The 19190-nt window shown below is 43.0% G+C and overlaps 1 protein-coding gene across 3 annotated transcripts in view; it reads left to right on the top strand.

Moving 5' to 3' along the window:
- The first annotated feature begins 4675 nt into the window (after nt 1-4675).
- Nucleotides 4676-19190, top strand: part of MAP3K13 (mitogen-activated protein kinase kinase kinase 13) — an 81973-nt gene continuing 67458 nt past the window's right edge. For 2 of the 3 annotated variants that reach the window (XM_063337987.1, XM_063337991.1), the window contains exons 1-2: nt 4676-4747; nt 13032-13148. The gene's annotated coding sequence lies outside the window, so the exon portion shown is untranslated. Of the gene's footprint in view, nt 4748-5011; nt 5031-13031; nt 13149-19190 lie in introns of those variants that run through there. The other variant, XM_063337988.1, reaches the window with a different exon arrangement.

Below are 19190 nucleotides of genomic sequence, written 5' to 3'. Positions count from 1 at the left end.
GTTTGTCTTTTGTTTTGTTTTTTTTTTTCTTTTTTTTCCTTAAAGATAAATAGAGTTTGGTAGTGAGAGAGGAAGTGCATTAAGAGGAAATTAAAGTCTTCAGTCTTTGTTCTGTGCTGAGTTGTACAAGGATGAAGCACAAGAGCCTGAGCTTAAATGCAACTCCCAGACTGATGGAGGAAGACAAATGCATGATCATGGGCCCCAAGATGAGGTTTCTTCCTGGTTTTCCCACTTGCAGCAGAGCTGTTCTCATAGCAGCCTGCTCTGAGGCAACGCAGCTCTGCTCTGTTAGGGCACAGGCAGCCATAGGAGGGGAGCCAGGCTGCAGACCCTACTTAACCTTAACAAAAATGTCATCAAGATGGTCAAGTTTCTTTCTGTAAGCTTTTGAGAAATTCACTAAAAGCTTGTACAGGTCTCTGGCACTTCTGTTTCTAAGGCTCTTCTGCAAGGAGCAGGCTCTCCCCTGCAGACTGCCTGGCAGTTTATACTGAGATGCAAAACGGCTGTTGACTATGAAACCACAAGACATGGTGGCAGCTTTCTCTAGCCCTAGGCCTGCCAAAAGAAAAGATATCTTGCTGTATGAAGAGAAATACAGCTAAAATTGCATATCTAAAATTGCTCGTGTCTTCATCCTCTGCTGGGGGACAGCTCTACTCTTACTTGTCTGCGGCAGCTGATGCCATTTCAGAAGTGAACTATGGTTATGGTAGAGGCTTAACTTTGTGTAGGAAAGTTTGAGTAGTAATGAAAGGCTTTCTTTCAACAGGACGAGGTGGGTTGTGGATATTTATGTTATGATATTTATGTAGGTTGTGGACATATATGGTGGTGTTAAGTTTTATTACTGGTCTTTTGACTGCATAGTAGAGGATAATGCTCAGAAAATATACCTGGTGCCCACTCCAGCTCTGGAGAAAGAAAAGGCATCTCAAAACGGGAACACCAAATCCTTAGAGACTCCACTACTAGACATGGAAAGGAGGAATGTTCACCAAAGGACAGATTTCAATGAATGTGAATGTTGTACTTTATCTTCCACATCCCCCAGCATGTGCTGTGGTAAAAGAAAAAGAACCTGCTTCCTCCTGAGCTGGAGCAAGAGGAGTCTGTCAAGTCTCCTGCAACATCCTGGGATCTTCAGCCTGGTTCAGGAAGTGCTGAATGATACAAACGAATGCTTTATTTATAGGAGAGACGGGTTAATATTTATTCCAGTATAGCATTGATGCAAGGTACTTCAGAAGATGCAGCTTGATTTGCTATAAACTTATTCACAAAGAACAAAAATCCCTGGAAAATCATCGTTTTACTAGTTGCAAAAACACGTCTGTTTCTGACCCCAGAGGTGTTGGAAAAGGAGGGTCTGGAGTGATGGTCCAGCTGTTGGAGTAGAGCTGAAGATACCTCTGAGGAATATGGAAGGTCTAACTAGCTGTGTCGTATAATCAGAGCTGAGGTTTTGTGGTAAAACCTGTGGTCACAGTGCTGAGAGGGGAAGGAACTCTGAAAACTTACTTGGTTTTGACACCAGCTGGTCTAAACATCAGGCTTGAATTACACCCTGCTGTTGAAACAGCGGCTCAGAGAGCCAGCTAAATTCATCAACAACTGTTTTCTGCTTTCCCTTTTACAGCTATGACTTTTTCAAAATTTTTTTGGCTTAAGAAAACCCCTTATTTGGCGTTAAAAGAGCTGATGATCTCCTCACCTTTATAATCTTTTGTCTGGTGTTCTTTGCTCTCTGATCCTGGCTAATACCCTCATCTCTGGTTAAAAAAAAAATATAATAAATTGGTAAACATCTGATCATAAAATAATTTTTAAAGGCTCCTTTGGTTATACAGAGCCTTAAGTGACCTCCTCTGCTAACTGTGAAGTTCTTTTCTAAACCGTCTTCAAAATCAGCCTTCCAGAGCCTCAGTGAGCTGGAGTTCATCCCCTCGGGCCTGGCATGTACAACTCTTTGAAAGGCACCTCCACAACAATGGATGTTGGTTTTGCTTTAAATGTGATAAAGACACACTTAAAAACTTTTCCTCCTTGCTGGGTATTCTTTGAGGTTTTTTTTCCTTTAGCAAAAAAGGTTTTAAATGTCCTGGAAACTTTGCTGCCTCTTCTATCTTCTAGACCAAAGCTGGGCATAATTAAATGCATAATTAAATTTGTGGCTGTTAATATGTACTTAAAAACAGGGCTGTAGGTGGAGAACAGCTGTATATGTAACACTGGGCTCCCCTTTGGAAAGAAGCAGCTCATTTTCTTTTAAAATGTATGTGTGCAGGTGTGGAGAGCACAGCGACACAGCTCAGAGCAGGACAACTATTTGTCTCGCTGAGGCTTTACTCTGCTCCTTGGCTTATTGAAACCAAGAGTTACCCCTCTGAGACTCCCTGCCGCATCAGGTCTGTTCTGTATATATTTTAACATCCAGACTGCAAAGACAAAGCCATTGACAGCTTTGCACACATAAAGCTGCTGTAACATATTTGTTAGCAATGTCTAAATCCACAGTATTTTCTGTCACGTGGGTCCCCTGTACAGCATTTATTTCCCTCTGAACTACTCCGTGCATTTCAGATTTAAGTGGTCTTAAACAGATATATACCATTTCAAATGGAGGATCTTGAGTTCTCCCTGCCAGAACAAAGTATATTCCAGTTGTTTTTAATAGTTCAAGCCTATTTCATGATTTTTAAGCGCTGATATTTGCGTGGTTCCAAAGCAACACCTCCTGGCAAGCTGTGGTATTGCTTGTGTGAGCAGAGAGACCTCCCTCTTGGATTGATACCCGACAGAACAGCAAGGCAGCGGAGTGATCTGCGGCGGTAGTTCCTCAAGCGTGCAAATCAGAGTGTGGGTGACGTGGCTGTTACAACTTCCACTGGAGAAGAGATAAAAGTGGGGAGTGCATTTTAGAATTTTTTAAATGAGAGCAAACGTAAGTGCGTAGTGCTGACATACAGGTATTGCTGCCTTGTTTGTTTGTTTGTTTGTTTGTTTATAGCACATGTGCTGGTTTACAGTGAACAACAGCACCAATTCCAATGCAGGGCTTTATCCAAAAAACCGCGAAGGCTGCGAACAAACAATGCTCACTATCATCCCCATAAATGGTAACATGGACATTAGTGTTCATCTTTGCCCTCTTAATTTACTTCCTTCTCTATCCCAGCATAAAAATGACTGGCCCAGGTCGCCCAGAGAAGCTGTGGCTGCCCCATTCCTGGAGGTGTTCAAGGACAGGTTGGACGGGGCTTGGAGCAACCTGGTCTGGTGGGACGTGTCCCTGCCCAGGGCAGGGGGTTGGGACTGGGTGATCTTCAAGGTCCCTTCCAACCCAAACTAGTCAGTGATTTCTTTTCCCATTTGTTCAGTCTTTCAGTATAAAGTCACCCACACCCTATTTTTAATCATTTTAATAATTTCAGCTTGTCCCAAATTACATTTCACTAGCTCGTAACATCATAGTGACGACAGAAGTCTGCTGAGGTTTGCAGCCCGCCTTCATAACGATGCTGTCAATCTGTAATTCGCTCTCAAATACAGAGCTGCCCACGAGCTGCACCTGACACACCCAGCTCACTTATTTTCCTTCAAAATACTTTATAGGGGACATTTTCACGTGTTCGTCTACAGATGACCAACTAACTCCCCTCTCTGAAATACAGGTTATTGTAATTTTGCTAGGGAAGACCCTGGAATCCTAATACTCTACAGCGAATTAGGGGAAAGCAACCTCTGATGTAAGAAAAGCATCCTTCCTGTTTGGCAAAGAGGCAGTCAGGATCATAGAATCGTCTAGGTTGGAAGGGGCCTTTCAGATTATCCAGTCCAACCATCAACCTAACACTGCCCAAACCACCACTAAACCATGTCCCTCAGCACCACGTCTGCCCATCTTTTAAATACCTCCAGGGATGGCGACTCCACCACTGCCCTGGGCAGCCTGTTCCAATGCTTGGCAACCCTTTCAGTGAAGAAATTTTTCCTAATACCCATCCTAAACCTCCCCCGGCGCAACTTGAGGCCGTTTCCTCTTGTCCTGTCGCCTGTTCCTTGGCAGAAGAGACCGACCCCCCCGGCTACTCCCTCCTTTCAGGGAAATGTAGAGAGCGAAAAGGTCTCCCCTCAGCCTCCTCTTCTCCAGGCTGAACACCCCCAGCTCCCTCAGCTGCTCCTCACAAGACTTGTGCTCCAGACCCCTCACCAGCTCCGTTGCCCTTCTCTGGACCCGCTCCAGCACCTCAATGGCTTTTTTTGTGGTGAGGGGCCCAAAACTGGACACAGCACTTGAGGTGGGGCCTCACCAGTGCCGAGAACAGGGGGACGGTCACTGTCCCAGTCCTGCTGGCCACACTATTGCTGATACAGGCCAGGATGCTGTTGGCCTTCTTGGCCACACTGCTGGCTCACATTCAGCCAGCTGTCAGCCAACACCCCCAGGTCTTTTTCCACCGGACAGCTCTCCAGCCACTCTTCCCCCAGCCTGTATCGCTGCATGGGGTGGTTGTGACCCGAGTGCAGGACCCGTCACTTGCCCTTACATCCCAAAGTCCCACATACGCTCACAAAGACGCCAAGCGCGTCGTGAGGGGGGAGATGGCACCACCCGCCCTCAGCAGCCGCCTCACGGCTTCCCGCCCAACCGCCGCCCGCGCGCCCCTGCGCATGCGCGGCGCCGGAAGTGACGGGGCGGGGAGAGGCCAGACCGGTACCGAGCGGCGGACGCGGTGCCCAGGTAACGCGGCGGGGGGCGGCCGGGCCCGGGGGCCCGGTCGGCTCTCGGCGGACGAGGCAGCGGGAGGGTCGGCGCGGTCCCGCGCCGACCCTCCCGCTGCCTCGTCCGCCGAGAGCCGGCCGGGCCTGGGGGTCCGTCAGCGGCGAGGCTCGGGCCCCCTCGGGACAGCCACCGGGCCCTCAGGGGGGTGATGGGTAATTGGTCATCCCGCTTTTATTAATGCCGATTTTGAGGCAGGTGAACGGTCGCCGGGTGTTATCTGCGGGGAGGAGGAAGCGTTGAGGTAAATCTCAACTGTGGTGCCCGTCCTAATCCTGTCAGGGCAAAACGTCCCAAGAGGCTGCTGTGAACAATCCAAAAAAAAATCACCACAGGTTTCTGCGGTTTTGTGCCTTATTCAGTAGAATAAATTGTCGTCATTGCGATGCTTCTCTCATCTGACAGAAGTTCGGAAGAAGGGGTGGCTTTAGCAGAGGCTTTGCTTCGGCTGTCTTTGGCTTAGCCAAATAAAGCGATAACTGGTAAGAAATGCAGCACTTAAAACTGTGAAGGAAGCCGTTGTCTTGTCTTGGCATAGGGAGAGGCAGCTCACAGGGCAGAGTCTAGCAATAGGAACCTGTCAGCCTCCTTTCTCATTTGAGCTTTGTGGAGTTTTGCTGCTGGAAGCTACTAAGACAATGTTGTGACTTCACTTGCAGTTCTTTTATCCTCTAGTTTTGCTGGTTCAGAGATAGACTGGTCTTAACATACTGATCTCATTCACAAAGCAGAGTGAAAAATTAAAGGGAAATACTTTCTGCGCTCACTTTGAGACAGATTTGAGTCCTGATCTGACCCCTCCAAGGAGGCGTTTGAAATGTGAAAGCTTACATTTTTGTGGTAACGATACGTTAGTGTGGAATTTCAAGAGAGCACGTTTAAGGTGATGTTACTGCTGAAAAGGATGGCCTGCACCTCTTTTCCAGTCTCCTGATTGTCCATTTTCGTTGCCTCTTGTGTGCAGGTATAAGTAGTTGTGTGGTCGGCTGGATTCATCTGCCAGTCCAGCCGGCAATTAGCACCATACAGAAAGTGAACTGATGAAGCTGACTGTGTGTCTGTTCTAATACTAGTGTAAGTAATAGGGAGCGGCGGGTCCGCCCGTTTAGGCAGTGTCATGGATCAAAATCAGTTAAGCCGCTTGTGAAAGCGTTCCCTGAGGCTGCGCTTCCCTGAGCAGGTGAGATGGCTGAACGTTTGTAGTTTGGTTTTTTGGTCGTTTTTTTGGTTGGTTTGTTTCTGGTTGGTTTTGGTATTTTTTTTTTTTTAGAGAAAGCTGTGCAATACTGTCTGCCTCCTTATTTTTCATCATGTGGCTAATATTCTCAGCCCCCTCTCCACCCTTTTACAGTAGAAATATTTTAATTTTATTTCCTGAAAAAAATTAGTTTTGGGTGTTGACCAAACTGGTCCATGTGGAGGGTTACAAATGTAGAACTGGAGAATTTTTAGAAATATAACTGTGTTGATTACCAGCAATTACTCCACTGGTATCATTGCTAAAACAGATGTTCAGTTTTAGAGAACAGAAGCAGTTGTTGCTAAGTGTAGAGATGGGAGTATTAGCAATAAATAAAGAAATCACATTTAGGCATAAAAACCAGGTGGATAAAGAATTGAAACAGATGTAGTAAACAAAAAATTGCTATCAGTTGCTCAGTTTTGGTCTGAGCTGTGTTTTAGTAGCTGTTTCTGACATCAGAAAGATCTCTGTCCAAAAAGATGATAAAAGATGAGACTGTTAGCAAAACTTTATTTACATCAGAGGCATGCAAGGAATTTTTTTGGGATCTAAACAGTTTGGTTAGTTTCACTAAGGCTAAGAACAATCAGCCTGAAAAAAAAAATCAGTCTTTTATTTATTGTATTATTTTAAAGTCTATGTTAGTACAGCAGCTCATAGATTTGATATTGATATTTAGCGTAGAATACGTCCTTCTTTCTGTAATGTCCAAGAGTTTTATATAAGCCTTTGTGACATAGTTTAATGGCTTAATTGCAGTGTTAAAATACTACTTCTTGAAAAAGTGATGAATTTCCAGAACTTGGTGTGGTTTAGTTTTAAATGATTTTTGTACTGTGGCTCCTGCCCCTGCCTTGAGTCTGTTCTGCAGGGTGCACATCATATTGTTTAGAACTCCTTTCATGAAAACGTTTTCTTTTAGGTCCCTTATTAAAATTATTAAAGCTGTATCTAACTGCTGTCCTTGCAGAATTTATCTTTGCAACTTCTCATAAAGAAGACAAATTGCCCTTTATTATTCTTTGTTAGAAAAGATAGTGTAAGATTTAATAAGTTACTATATCAAATACTCTAGGCGGTCCTCAACAGTACACCACTTAAGTTAAATATTGACTTGCTGTATAGGACTTTGGTCTTGTGTAACCCTTGCTGAAGCTGCAGCTGGGATAAAGGTATTGTGGCAAAGATAATGACAACTTAAAATTACTCCCTATCAAACTGAAGCCAGTCTAGCTGTGCACAGAAGCAGCTGATGATCGCAGGGGAGGCTCGGCTTGGTGATGCTTGTAACCAATTAAACTTGGAGTTAATTCGTCTGTCTCTTTCTTGCCTCTGTGGAAGATAAAAATTAATTAAAATACCATTTAAAGAAAAGCGTGAAATAAGGCTGTAAAAAAATGTTAGGTTTTTTTTGCAGTGTAGTCTTTAACTACATAAGCATAAACCTTCCTGTAGTACACTCGTGCTCAATGTTGGTAGTCTCTGCTGCGTGATGGGAGTATGTAATTAAGTTTGTACCTGGGGGTGGTGACAGTCTTTCTCTGTCTCTCTGTAAATTGTGAAATGACAAGAATTTGGAGTCTCACCGTTGGTGCCAGGTCTGGTGGTCCTTTCTAATCTTGCTCTTATTTATTCTTAAACATACCTTTAGCTGCAAGAAATTCTGTAGGCCAGCTGCCAGGAGGTCTCGTCTCTGGGACCATTTCTCCCCATATAGAAGGCTCTCTGTGTTTTATATACATGATCAATGGAAAAAATAAATATTTCTCACTCTTGCAAAGATTCACTTTCAAATATGAACTAAGCCTAACTGGTTCAGTGTTTTTTGGCCTGCTTTGTGCCTCTTCCCTTGCTGTCATGGGCTTTCTTACAGAGGTCTAAAATCTGGTTGCTAAACTTCCTTGAAAATAGAGGAATTCCTTTGGAAGTGACAAGATATGTGTTGTTCCTTGGTGATGTGTCGTGTATCATTCTTGAATGCTTTGCTGTGGGGAGCTCAGCATGCAACACAGAGCTGTATGTTAAAGAAAAATCATTTTTCTTGAGCTAAGAGGCTTTGTAGGTGGGAGGCATCTTCTTATTTGCCAGTGGGGAATAGGAGTTTCAAGCTAATCAGGAGGTTGTTAGCAAAAAAAACCCCAACAAAACCCAGTCATCTAAAGTGCATTTGGTGAAGGAATTTCTGCATTCTTTAGTAGTAAGGTATTTTGAGCTGTTTATACGTGGGTGGGGGAATAAGTTATTTGATACCCTTGGTAAGACTGGTTTACTGTCAGAGCCTAGTTCTAGGACGATTTTTCTCCTGTGTTATTGGAAGAAGACTGGGTGTGTCATGTGTCAACTTTGTTCGTTTGCTATAAACTGAGGTTTTGATGGAAGAAGCTTTTTTTTTTTTTAGATGTAGGATTGGGTTGATAAATCCTGTCTTTTTACTTACTCGTTTTGAAACCATTTTCCTGACTTGCGATAGGCATGAATTGTCCCTTGCTCACTCTCGATATTCTGGAATGTGCATTTATTGAGCTGCCTGTGGGGAGCCCTTGGAGTAAAAGTTTGTTCAGGTTTTTAGCGTTCCTGTCAACTTTTTCCACTTTGTGAATTTAATCTTGTGATGTGATTCATTTTCAGGTGTGTTTTCAAAGGATGTTTGGTGTGACTAAGGTCAAGATTTAGACTGAACTCCAGATGGTGGTCAGAGGATTACTTCAAGAGCTAATTACCAGTGTTCTTTGTATAAGTCTGGATAGTTACATCACAAAGATTTTTCTTTGATGATTCATCAGGCAATTTAGTGAGTGAAAAAAACCCCACTTTTTAACTTTTCGATGAAGTGTATTTTTTTCCTTAGCCCGTCTGGTTCATGTTGAGCTGTACCGCAGCACTTGCAGGCTATTTTTAATGGCTATTCATTTCCTGACTCTGAAAATGAGATCTATGATCACTTTGAAGTCTGGAGATCTCTTTTTCTCTGTATGTGTGGCCTACATTTCTCCTTGCATCCATCTATTGAGTGAGCGTACTGCTGTGGTGGGAGCTGTGAACAAAGACCTCTGCTGTGGTTTATTCAGGCGTAGGCTCCATTGAGTTAGCGTGTGCTATTTCTGGAGTTCTGTCAGGGAGAAGGTGGTCAGCGCTGAGCAGAGGGGAGTGTAGCAATGTCAGCTTTGGTGTCACTGTGCTGGGTCAGCTGTTGGTGGCCGTTCTGTCAGAGAGGATCCTATCTTCTGCAAAGGGGTGTTAGCGGGGTCATCCAGCAACGAGTTGGTGAGAAAGCATTCATTTTACTCTGTTGGTTTGTTATTGTTTCCAGGAAACACCTTTTCCACCTTTTGGAGATTTGTGAGCTATGGCTGCTCCTGTCTTAGCTCAACAGATTTGCCCTGTGACTCACAGATAAAGGTCAGTGCCCCTGAGATACGCTGCTGCGGATCACTGTGCCAGCCTATCTTGTCAGGTTGTGTTCTCACTGTCTCATTTGGTGCCTGGTGCTGTGGCCACTACAGTTTTGGCCTTTGGTGTGGGCAGGACAGCTTAGTGCTAAAGGGGATGAAGTCTCCTCTCAATTATATCCCTCTGTATTTCTGTACTACTTGATTATGCCTTGAAGAGCAGTTTCCCACTGGTGCTGTGTATCCAGCACTGCTGCTGGCTTCAGATCAGCCAAGCACACGAATGTTGGTGGCGGCAGAGAAAACATAGTGCTGGGGTCTCATGCTGGGGGTGCCGTGGACCTCAGTAGGTAGCAGATTGATTTCTGGGTTTTCCTTAACATAATTTGCTTTCTACCTGTTTTTCTACCTGAATGCGGTGTTTGCGGTGTTACTCAGTGGCATTAGGATGCTCCTTTGGGAAGGAGAAAGTTTAAAAGTTGCTTTAGCCGTAGGATTGCTGGGAGGACTTCTCTCTCTTCTTGCATTCTGAAGTGAATGTTAGTATGTCGTACAGCTGACACAGAGTACTTTGAGTTTCCTGGTTCACTTACAAATAGAGTGCTTTTTTAAAGTTTTAATATACCTGCTTGTCTGTAATGGGAGGAAATACTGGTGCTGGTTAACTGGTTTGATGTGTTCTTGTGATGAATGCGGTCAAGTTCAGGAGCTCAGTAAGATGACCAGATAGGCAGTTGACTGAGGAGGTATTTGTATAGAAGCCTTCTAGCTCTTGGAGCCGTAGGGAGTGTTTGCAGAGCCGTTTATTACCCTGGTGTCTAGGGCCAGTTGCAACAGAAAGAGGAGTCATGATGTCCCTAAGAGATGAAGGGATTTGCATGGGTTTTCCTTTGCTTTGTCAGGGAATGGTTGATCTTGAGACCAGTGCCTTGAGCTTGCTGGTGAGCTGGCTGCTTTCCTGTGGTTGTGAACACACTGAAGCAGCAAAGATCATTCTGAGTGTGAGATTTGGTCAGTGTCCTCTTCAGAAACTGGATTACGTTGAAGTTGATCCCTTTGTCTTCATTTCCAACAGGAACTGTCAGTTCTCTCTTGAAAAATCTAAATCTAAGTGTAGCCTTCCTGATTCAAGGAGTGGGAGTCTGTTGTGTGTCTGACCCCAAATTGGCTGCTGCTCAGGCTTCTGCAACACATGATGCCTCTTGTTGCATTAGATGATGGATGGATGGGTAATTTTGTTGATTCCCTCCTGGCCAAGGCATCCTGGAACCTTCTGCCTATTTTGTGGGAGACCCATATGGTTGCAGGACTGAAAGAAAACTCTAACTTCGGATTTGTGTTGCTGGGTGCTGGATAGTTCTTGACACAACAGCCTGCTCTTCTCCAGTATGAGACTGTCGTCAGTACCCAGAAAGATGGTAGCAAAGAACCCACTCTGACAAATGGCCAGTTTCCCCTCTTTGGGCTCAGTGAGTTCACCGTTTCTTTGAAGGTCACAGTACTTCATGCTCTGTGATTTCTCTTCTTTCCTGGTCAGTCATGCTTTATCTTTCCCGGTAAGTCATGCTTTTCCAGGTTGCTCTCTAAGATTTCATTTCAGTCTTTTTTTCTCAAACCTCACATCTCCAAGGCAGAGGTGCTATACCACACTTGTGTGTTGAGAGAAGACTTTTTTTTTTTTCATAATTAGAGGATTAAATCTTCCAGATGTTCTTTGAAACTACTACTGAGAGAGCAAGGCTGTCGCCAAAGTTACTTGGAGGTGCATTAGAGACTCTTAGGAGCTTGTTTATGCTTTGTGTGATGAGAGATATTCCTTGTCCTCCTTTCCCCCTGGGCTAGCTCGGATTATGCTGATAGTATTAGTGAAGAGCACTTCCAAGTCTGATGTCACCCTACAGCAAAAACCTGGAGGTTTGTTGAGACACTCACCAAGCACTGGGACTTTGCAGAGTCATCCAGGAATGAAACTGCATTTTGAGGAGCAAAAGGTACTGAGATTGCTGTTTGCATGGAGGACTCTGATGCTTGTTTCTATATAGCTGCAAATGAGTAGCTCCAAGCAAAGCTCTACACACACGTTGTGCGTGCACAAAGCTACCTGGACTTACAGGAGAGTTGCTTTTAAGTGGCTGGTGTTCTTTAATCTATATTGTCTGTATGACATTCTACTCCTTATCTCTTTGTAGTCCTTTCAAACTCCAGCAGCAAGTTGACAAGAGCTGCAAGTTTGGGATATATGCAAACCTCTGTACTTGTGAGCCTGCAAAGAGGTGTGGGTCTTGCCCTGCAGATATGGCCGAAGGGGAGAAAAAAAATCTTGGGAGACGGTGCATTACAAGCAGTTCAGTGTGCAAGTGAAAATGGATAATATATACTGAACTGTAATTGTTGGGAAGTAGCTGTAATTTCCTAGACTTCCTGGCAGTGGGAACCTTGAGCATGACCTGAGTAGCCTAAAAGAGATAAAGGGTTTCGTTGCCTCAAGTAGCGTTGTGACTCTTTCATGGATGCTTCCAAAAGGACAGAATATTGATAGCAAGAACTGCAGGACATGCTGTGTTGAAATTTTATCTGCCTAAGTAGCTGCTAGTCCAATTCCATTAATGTTTGCATATTTAATAAACTTTTAATATTGAATTTTAATGAGTTGGCAGTTATCTCTGAGCATCCAGCAGCAGCAGTCACAGAGTCTAGGTGGCTCTCAAATGCGGATTTCTCTCACTTAGAAGGCATGTGGCCTTTCCTTGGGCGGTCAGCACTTGACAGGCTATAGCACACTTTGATTCAGTTTGTACTGATGTACACCAACAATGAATTTCTTAATTTGGATGGAGCCCTAGGGTTAAGTTTTCAGGGGAGGAATCTTTTTGAAAAGCTGGCTATAAGAGAACATGACCTTGGTTAATCTTGTAACACACCATTTATCTACTTGGGATGATTCTTGCTAGTGATCTAATTATTTTGGCTGCAGAACGGGCCTCCTAGGGAATTTGTTTCTAATGTGGCATTTGCTCATCTACAATCCCAGTGCTTTTGCTTTGCCTTTTCAGCCTTATTTTCCAAATGTATATCAAACTCCTCAGAACCCCGAGCAGGCTAAGAAGTGCCCTGGTTGTGCTGCACAGTTGGAACCATGTGTCTCTAACGAGGTTATGGAAGCTAATCTATTATTGAGGGGACCTTGGCAAAATTCAGCAGAGAAGTTCAGTGTTTGTGCTTTTGAGATAAACCTAAGTGCAGTAAATATATTTCAGTATGTAAAATGTAGCAGACAGGGTGAAAAGGGACTTTTGATAACACAGTGTAATTCTCAGTTCTGGCACTGGCATGACTTTAAATAAGTCACTTCTCCATTCCCAATCTTTAGGATAAATTCTCAATAAGCTACTGTAATGTAGATAGTAAAGGTGGAAGCTGTGAGGGTCACGGGGGTAAAGAAAGAAGCCCTTACAGCCTTTTTTGAGATAAGACTACAGTAATTCAGTGAGTGGAGCCATCAGGTGACCCTTCGGTGTGCCTGGTAAACAGCCGGAAAAATGTAATGCTGATGTAACATGGTATCTTTATCTGAGAGCTGTATTTTAAATTAAAGTTCTTTTTATATCTCCAGAATACCAGTTTCTGAGAGGAAGAGCAAAGAAACTTAATGACAAAAACTGATGGACCATTACATCTTCCAAAATGAGCCTATTCACACTTTTCTGCTGGAAATTAACGTGTCTTGAAGGTGAGTAGTGTGTGAGTGTAGAGCGAAGGTGAATATGTGACAGATGAGCTGCTCAGTGTTTTGGGCCTTGACCATCAGTCTTCCCAAAGGTAGACCTGTCCTCATTTCAGCTTAGTGTGCAACTGCCTCTCTGGGCTTTCTATGCGTGCTATGAAAACATGGACTTTGTCATTGAGAGAAACAGGAAGCAGGTAATGTTTTCCACCATACCAGTTAATTGTCGTTAATTTGGAAGCTCTTGAAAAAGCTAGAGTGCTTAGTGTAAGTGGTGAACCTTTCGGAACATGGGTATTTTTTGGTGAATGGAGGAAACTCAGGTGTTTTACATGTAGGATGAGAAAGTGAAGTTTGTAAGACAAACTTTTGTTTAGTTTGGTGAACGTATTAGATTAGGTAAGGCAATTTCAAGTTCTGTTCCAGTCATACCTCAAATGATATCAGCGTTCAGAGTAGCTGAAGAAGAGCACTTGCTATCAAAGATGGTAAATTAATTTCCCCAAAGTAAAGAACATAATGCTTGAATGAAATTAAATCAAAATTATATTTTGTAGAGTTTGTGGTATCTTTTATGTTATTTTTGTATTCAGCCCCTTAGGGCTGTAGTCAGTGACCGTACAATATTGTTTTAAAATCCTTTAATAACAAATCAAAATGGGAAATGTTACATAAGTCCTGCAGTCAACAATGAAATAAAATGAGGATTTCTGAGTCAAACAGTTAAGGCTTAAAATATCTTGGTTTAGACTTTACTGTCACTTTAATAAATAACATATGAAAGGTTGCTATGAGCCTGTGTAAGCCGAAGTTTGCGTGCTTAGTAGCATTAATTCTGCTTTTTAATTAGACTAATAAATTTGCTTTTCTGTTGGTTACTTTATTGATAATTAATTTTTCTATTTTTTGGTATGAACAACCTAGCACCTATGAACTCAAAGCTAGTGGTGGAGTGTAAACGGTGAAAAATAGGTCTCGGTAGTTGTCCATTGTCATTTTGTCTGCACAGAAATTGTTCTAAAATGTCCAGCGTTAGAATCACAGGCCTCTTGTGCATGAATGCTTTGGAGTGAGTAAGAAAAGCTGGGTAGAAAATCAGCCTACACTGAGCTTGGTTTTCCTGTGTTTTCGCAGATTTGAAGCTGTGTCTCATTATCCCTGTGAGTTTCTTAAATATTTATATATGTGGTAGTGCTGATGAGCCTCTCAGAAGTGTGGTAACTGACAGAGATAGGAGGGGATGCAGCGTCAGGGGGCCTTACTGCTGAAGGAGGAAAAGACTTGTAGCTGGAAATATTGTTCTCGTTCATTTGTGCTGTTTGGTATAATCTGCATGATTCTGCAAAAAAGTATGGAAAACTGACACCACCTCCCCCTCTCCCCTCCCCCCCAGTGTTCTAAAACGTTCTGTTGTGTTGACTGTTTGTCTGTCTTTTGCAAGTGTGCTCTTCAGATTCAATAGGATGAGCTGTGGAATGCTTTGGGAATAACTTAAGTTATATACATTAGAGCCATGGGACTTTTGTGTGGAAAATTAGCCCTGGATGAAAGTGATTTGCAGTACTGGGTCCATGTTCCTGAATCAGCAGCTTTGTTTCTCATTCATTTTTTGTTAATTCTAAGTGTGTTGCCCTGGGTGTTCCGTATTACCTATGTGTGGAGAAAAGTAATATTGAAGTGCTTAAAAGTGCAAACTGAGGTCAACTGAATATCTTTTTTTGTCAGGTGGGACAACTGGATTTTAAGTTTCTTTTGTTGTATCAAGTTAGACACTGAGAACCCCTGGAAGACTTTAAATAGGAACTTGCTATTGACATTTCACACTTTGTACCTAATGATGTGGAAGCTAATCTAATGCTACGGAAAAGTAGGGTGTGTTTCAAGATCTGTAAATTAGTTGAGTGTTTTACATGTATATGGAAAAAATAACAGGTTTTAGCTGTACTGTGTTTGCAGTCTAAACACTCAGAACATGCTTGTAGATCTTGGAGTGCCATAGTTTCTTCTATGTTATGTGTTCCTTATATGTAAAGAGGCTGTGAATGGCTACGTATTTGTATAACGATCTTCAGTTTTTTGAGGGAAGGATATTTTAAGTACAGTCTATGAATTCTGGACAAATAACTATCTGTATAATAATCTCCAATATTAAAAAGTTACTGTGATATTTGAGTGATTGCAGAAGTCCATAGTTATACCACATGCTGTTCATGGGTGGATGAAGGATGTTTTGAAGGTGAAGATGTTACCTATGAACCCTTTTACCAGAAAAATCTTGAAAACTAGGGAATCTCGGAAATATTTAATCTGGTGTAGTCTGTACTTTTCTGTTGATGTGGATGAGCAGAAATACCTGTTCTTCCTTTTGCTGTCTCCTCTTTCTTCTGCTTTCACATCTTGTGAAAAGTGCAGCTTTAATCTGTGGAGAAAGATTGTGCAACAGGGTAAAGAAAGAGAGAGAGTGAAAGAAGATACTTTGCTGCTGGAAGGCTTTTTTGTTCTCTGAGGTCAGGAAGAGCTGAGCTCCCAGTGATTTCATAAGCTCTTCTGTTACCTGTTCACGTCCTGGCCAGTGAGTCTAAATGGATGGATCTTCTTCTGCATGAGTCAGTACGTAAATATCAGGCAGTGCTGGTATTCCTGATACTGTCTGCTCTGAGTACTTGCTCCTATTTCTTGCTTATTGTTGACTTGCTAATTTCTTAGCTACCCCAGCAGATTTTGTCAGCACAGGGTCTTCTGACGGTGTGCAATTGTAGAGAGACACCTCCATTAGAGTTAGTAGCTGTTCCAGCCTTGTTAGAGGATATATTTTCAATGGTAGCTGGAAAATATTTGGAGATGTTTCCAGTAAAACAGTTGGTACTGATTCTTGGCTCAAAGCCTCCTCTTGGTCAGAGGCAGCATCATGGTTTGCCAGATGGCCTGCAAGCTGGATCTGATGCCTGCTCTGATCGCATCCCTCCTGCCGGACAGGGCACTAGAGGAAGTGCATCTCCCATGGGAGCACCGGAGCACGCTGCGTTCAGAGCTGTTATGGAGCAGGAGGTGTCCGTAGTTCGTTCCTGCTTGACTGCCTTTAAGGACAGCTGGCTGCTGCAGATAGGCTTTAGGGCTGGAGGTCTGTGAGCTGTGCTTCTCTGGCAGCTGCTGCAGCCAAAGGGTGCCTGAGTAACGATGCTGCGTTGCTGTCTCCTTGAAGAGATTTGCAGCTTACGGGGGGGGAACAACACACAGGGCACTTCAAGCGTTTGTGCTCACTAGGAAGCTCTGCTGACAAGGGAATAGAGCATGTTATCCGCCTGCCCACACAAGTCCCGTAAGACTGATTGCAGCGTGCATGCATTCAAATACTGGATAACCACCTGGTTTTGCTGAGGCTCTGGGTTTATGTCCATTTTTCACGTGGATTAGACTGTAGCAGGCTTCTGTCCTAAATGTAAGAGCTTGGATAACCATAGGGGTGCCTGTTAGCTTTTCTCCCTTGCCTGTCTGTCCCTGATATGTCATCACTTGTGTGGCCTTATGGGACTTGAAAATGGCTTAGTGTTTCTGGATTAAGTTCTCTTCTCATTGGGAGAAAAAAATGCTACCAATTTAACCTGAATCTTGGCTAAATATGGATAGTTTGAACCATGGGCACAGGCTGACAAACTGGATGATCCTGCCCAGCCAGAATCAGTTGCCATCCTTACTTTCTTTGGGAGAGGGAAAGTTTGCAGTGATGGATGGCTGAGACCATTCTGGGAGCTGTCTGGGCTACTAGAGACGAGAGCTGTGGGAGAAAACTGCATAAACGTTTTGGATACTCCTTTCCTTTTACTGATACTGTTTTCAGGCCATTGCTTATCCCCTTCTGCCAAGGAGAGCTCTTCCAGCCGTCTCTAGAGATGCTTAAAGAAGTCCAGCTAATCATAGGGTTATCTCTTTTTTCCTGGAGATCTTGAGGGTTTCACGTTATAAACTGAAAGCACAATAGATGAAACTCAGTTGTGGTACAAGTAGAGACACACCAAGTTTCCTAGAGGAAGATCCGTCAGGTTCATCCCCACATTGAGTTTCAGGCTGTTGTCAGTGCTATAGTGCTGGATTTGACAGCTTGGATGCTAGATGTATGTGGGCCTTTTTTGATGTTTCATCTGCTGTGTTGGGAACCATTTGTTTTGCTTCAACTGGATGTGAAATATTACCACTGGGGACTGATAGGATTCACTTAATGGCAACTCTATCAACATCAGCCCTGAGGCTTGCTGCTCTTAGAGTTGTTTTACACAGCCGCTGCACTGTAATTAACTTACCATGAACAAAACTTCAGGAATTCCTGATCTAGGACCTCACTGTGCCAGGATTCATCTGCAGCCCACTTTAGTTAGGGAATAAGTGTGCAGACAGAAAGCCACAGCGTGCCTTTCTTTTATTAAGATCTGCTATAAGAAAACCAGTTTTAGTAGGCAGAGCACATTAAGCTGTCATTTAGTTAAGGGAATAAACTGTAAAAAAACTTTTATCATATTGGAGGGCAAAAGAAGGTATTGCTTCAGGTTCCTGAAGTGGTGTTTTATCCAGCTTCCCGAGTAAAACAATTCTATTTTTATGGTATAATTTTCCTACATTTAAATATTGCGTGGATGTATTTAAAATGTTTGATCACGTTACGATCATGTGTAATGATTAGATACTGACGAGTATGAAAGAGGTGCAGCATTCAAGTCATTGTAAATTTGCCAGGTAGCGTTACTCGTCTGCATATTGCCTTATCAAATAAGAAAATATTGTTTGTCAAGCACATTGTACTTACCATCTTGAAACGGAATTATGTTTCTATTAAAATAACATTTGCTCAGAACTCCCAAGCAAAGGAGAAGTTTAGTATTACTGATAAGGTCGACGGTAAACTTTTACTTAGTTCATTTAGCACCTGCCTCAGTCTCCATTTTCTGGTGCGTGAGCATTGCGTTATCTGTTATTTTGAAATCGTGGTGTTCAGAAAGGTGCTCAACTCTTGTGTTCTGGCGTCTGTTACCAGAAATTATTTTTCCTTGAAATCTAAACTCTGTCTTTGAGTTGATGTATCTTTTTAATCTCAAGCAAAGTAGAGTTCTGGGTTTATCTTTTTAATTTACGCAACCTTGATAAAAGCAGCCAGGTTATGCTGGAGTCAATTTGATGATAATAAGTTACTTCTGTTCTTCCTTAAGCCACAGTGAAGATAGAACAAGCTAAATTTACTGGCTGTTCTTCATGCCTTTTTGTCCAGTGCAGAAGAAAGTTAAGCTATTTTGACCTTTCTCTGACATGTGTAGTCACTGAAGATGAGGGCAGAGAAAGGCTTTGTAAAAATAAATGAAGTCGATATTGGTCTTTCTAAAATTGTTATTTAATGTCCTCCAGTATGCTCCAATTAAAGTCGTAGCCTGTGACGGCAAATGCAGGCAATCTCAGCTGCTTTTTCGGCGTTCCTTGGTTTCAAGTTTTGGTTCCTATCTTTGAAGCGCTCTGTCACAGAGGGTTTGAGGCAGTGGCTCTTAGCAGGTGCCATGCATCTTATGGTGAGCTTTGTATTGCACTTCACCTAGAATATGCTTGCACCGCCAGAAAATCACCGAATCGGAAGGGCATGGTGAAATCAGGAGCACTGGGGTCTTGGGCATACCCCTGCCAGTGATATACATACATGGATCAAAAAAAGACTTGCAGTAAACTGGAGGGTTTCAAATGTTAACCCTGTGTGTATACCTTTGCAAATACAGTTGCGTACCTTTTTGTGAGAGGATCATAATTCTTTGTGAAAGTGGAGAGAAATGGTGTCTCCTGTAAACATTACTAGGCATAATACTGCTGAGATTTAAATAAAAATAAAAAAAAGCCCAAAAGCTCCACCCAAACCCACTTGCTGATCCAATGGATGTACCACTTTGTTTTACAGTGTATTTGCGAATGGCAAGGGAGGCTGGGGAGAGCATCAGTTGCCAGCCCTCCTCTGTGTTTAGGATGTGCTGTCCTGGTCTTTATCACAGTAAGGGCTGGGAACTCGTTCTCCCAAAGGGG

The sequence above is a fragment of the Chroicocephalus ridibundus genome, chromosome 6 (assembly GCF_963924245.1).
Source record: "Chroicocephalus ridibundus chromosome 6, bChrRid1.1, whole genome shotgun sequence".
Classification (NCBI taxonomy): Eukaryota; Metazoa; Chordata; class Aves; order Charadriiformes; family Laridae; genus Chroicocephalus; species Chroicocephalus ridibundus.
Note: the sequence above shows the minus strand (reverse complement) of the source record. Positions and strands in the feature narration are given on the sequence as shown.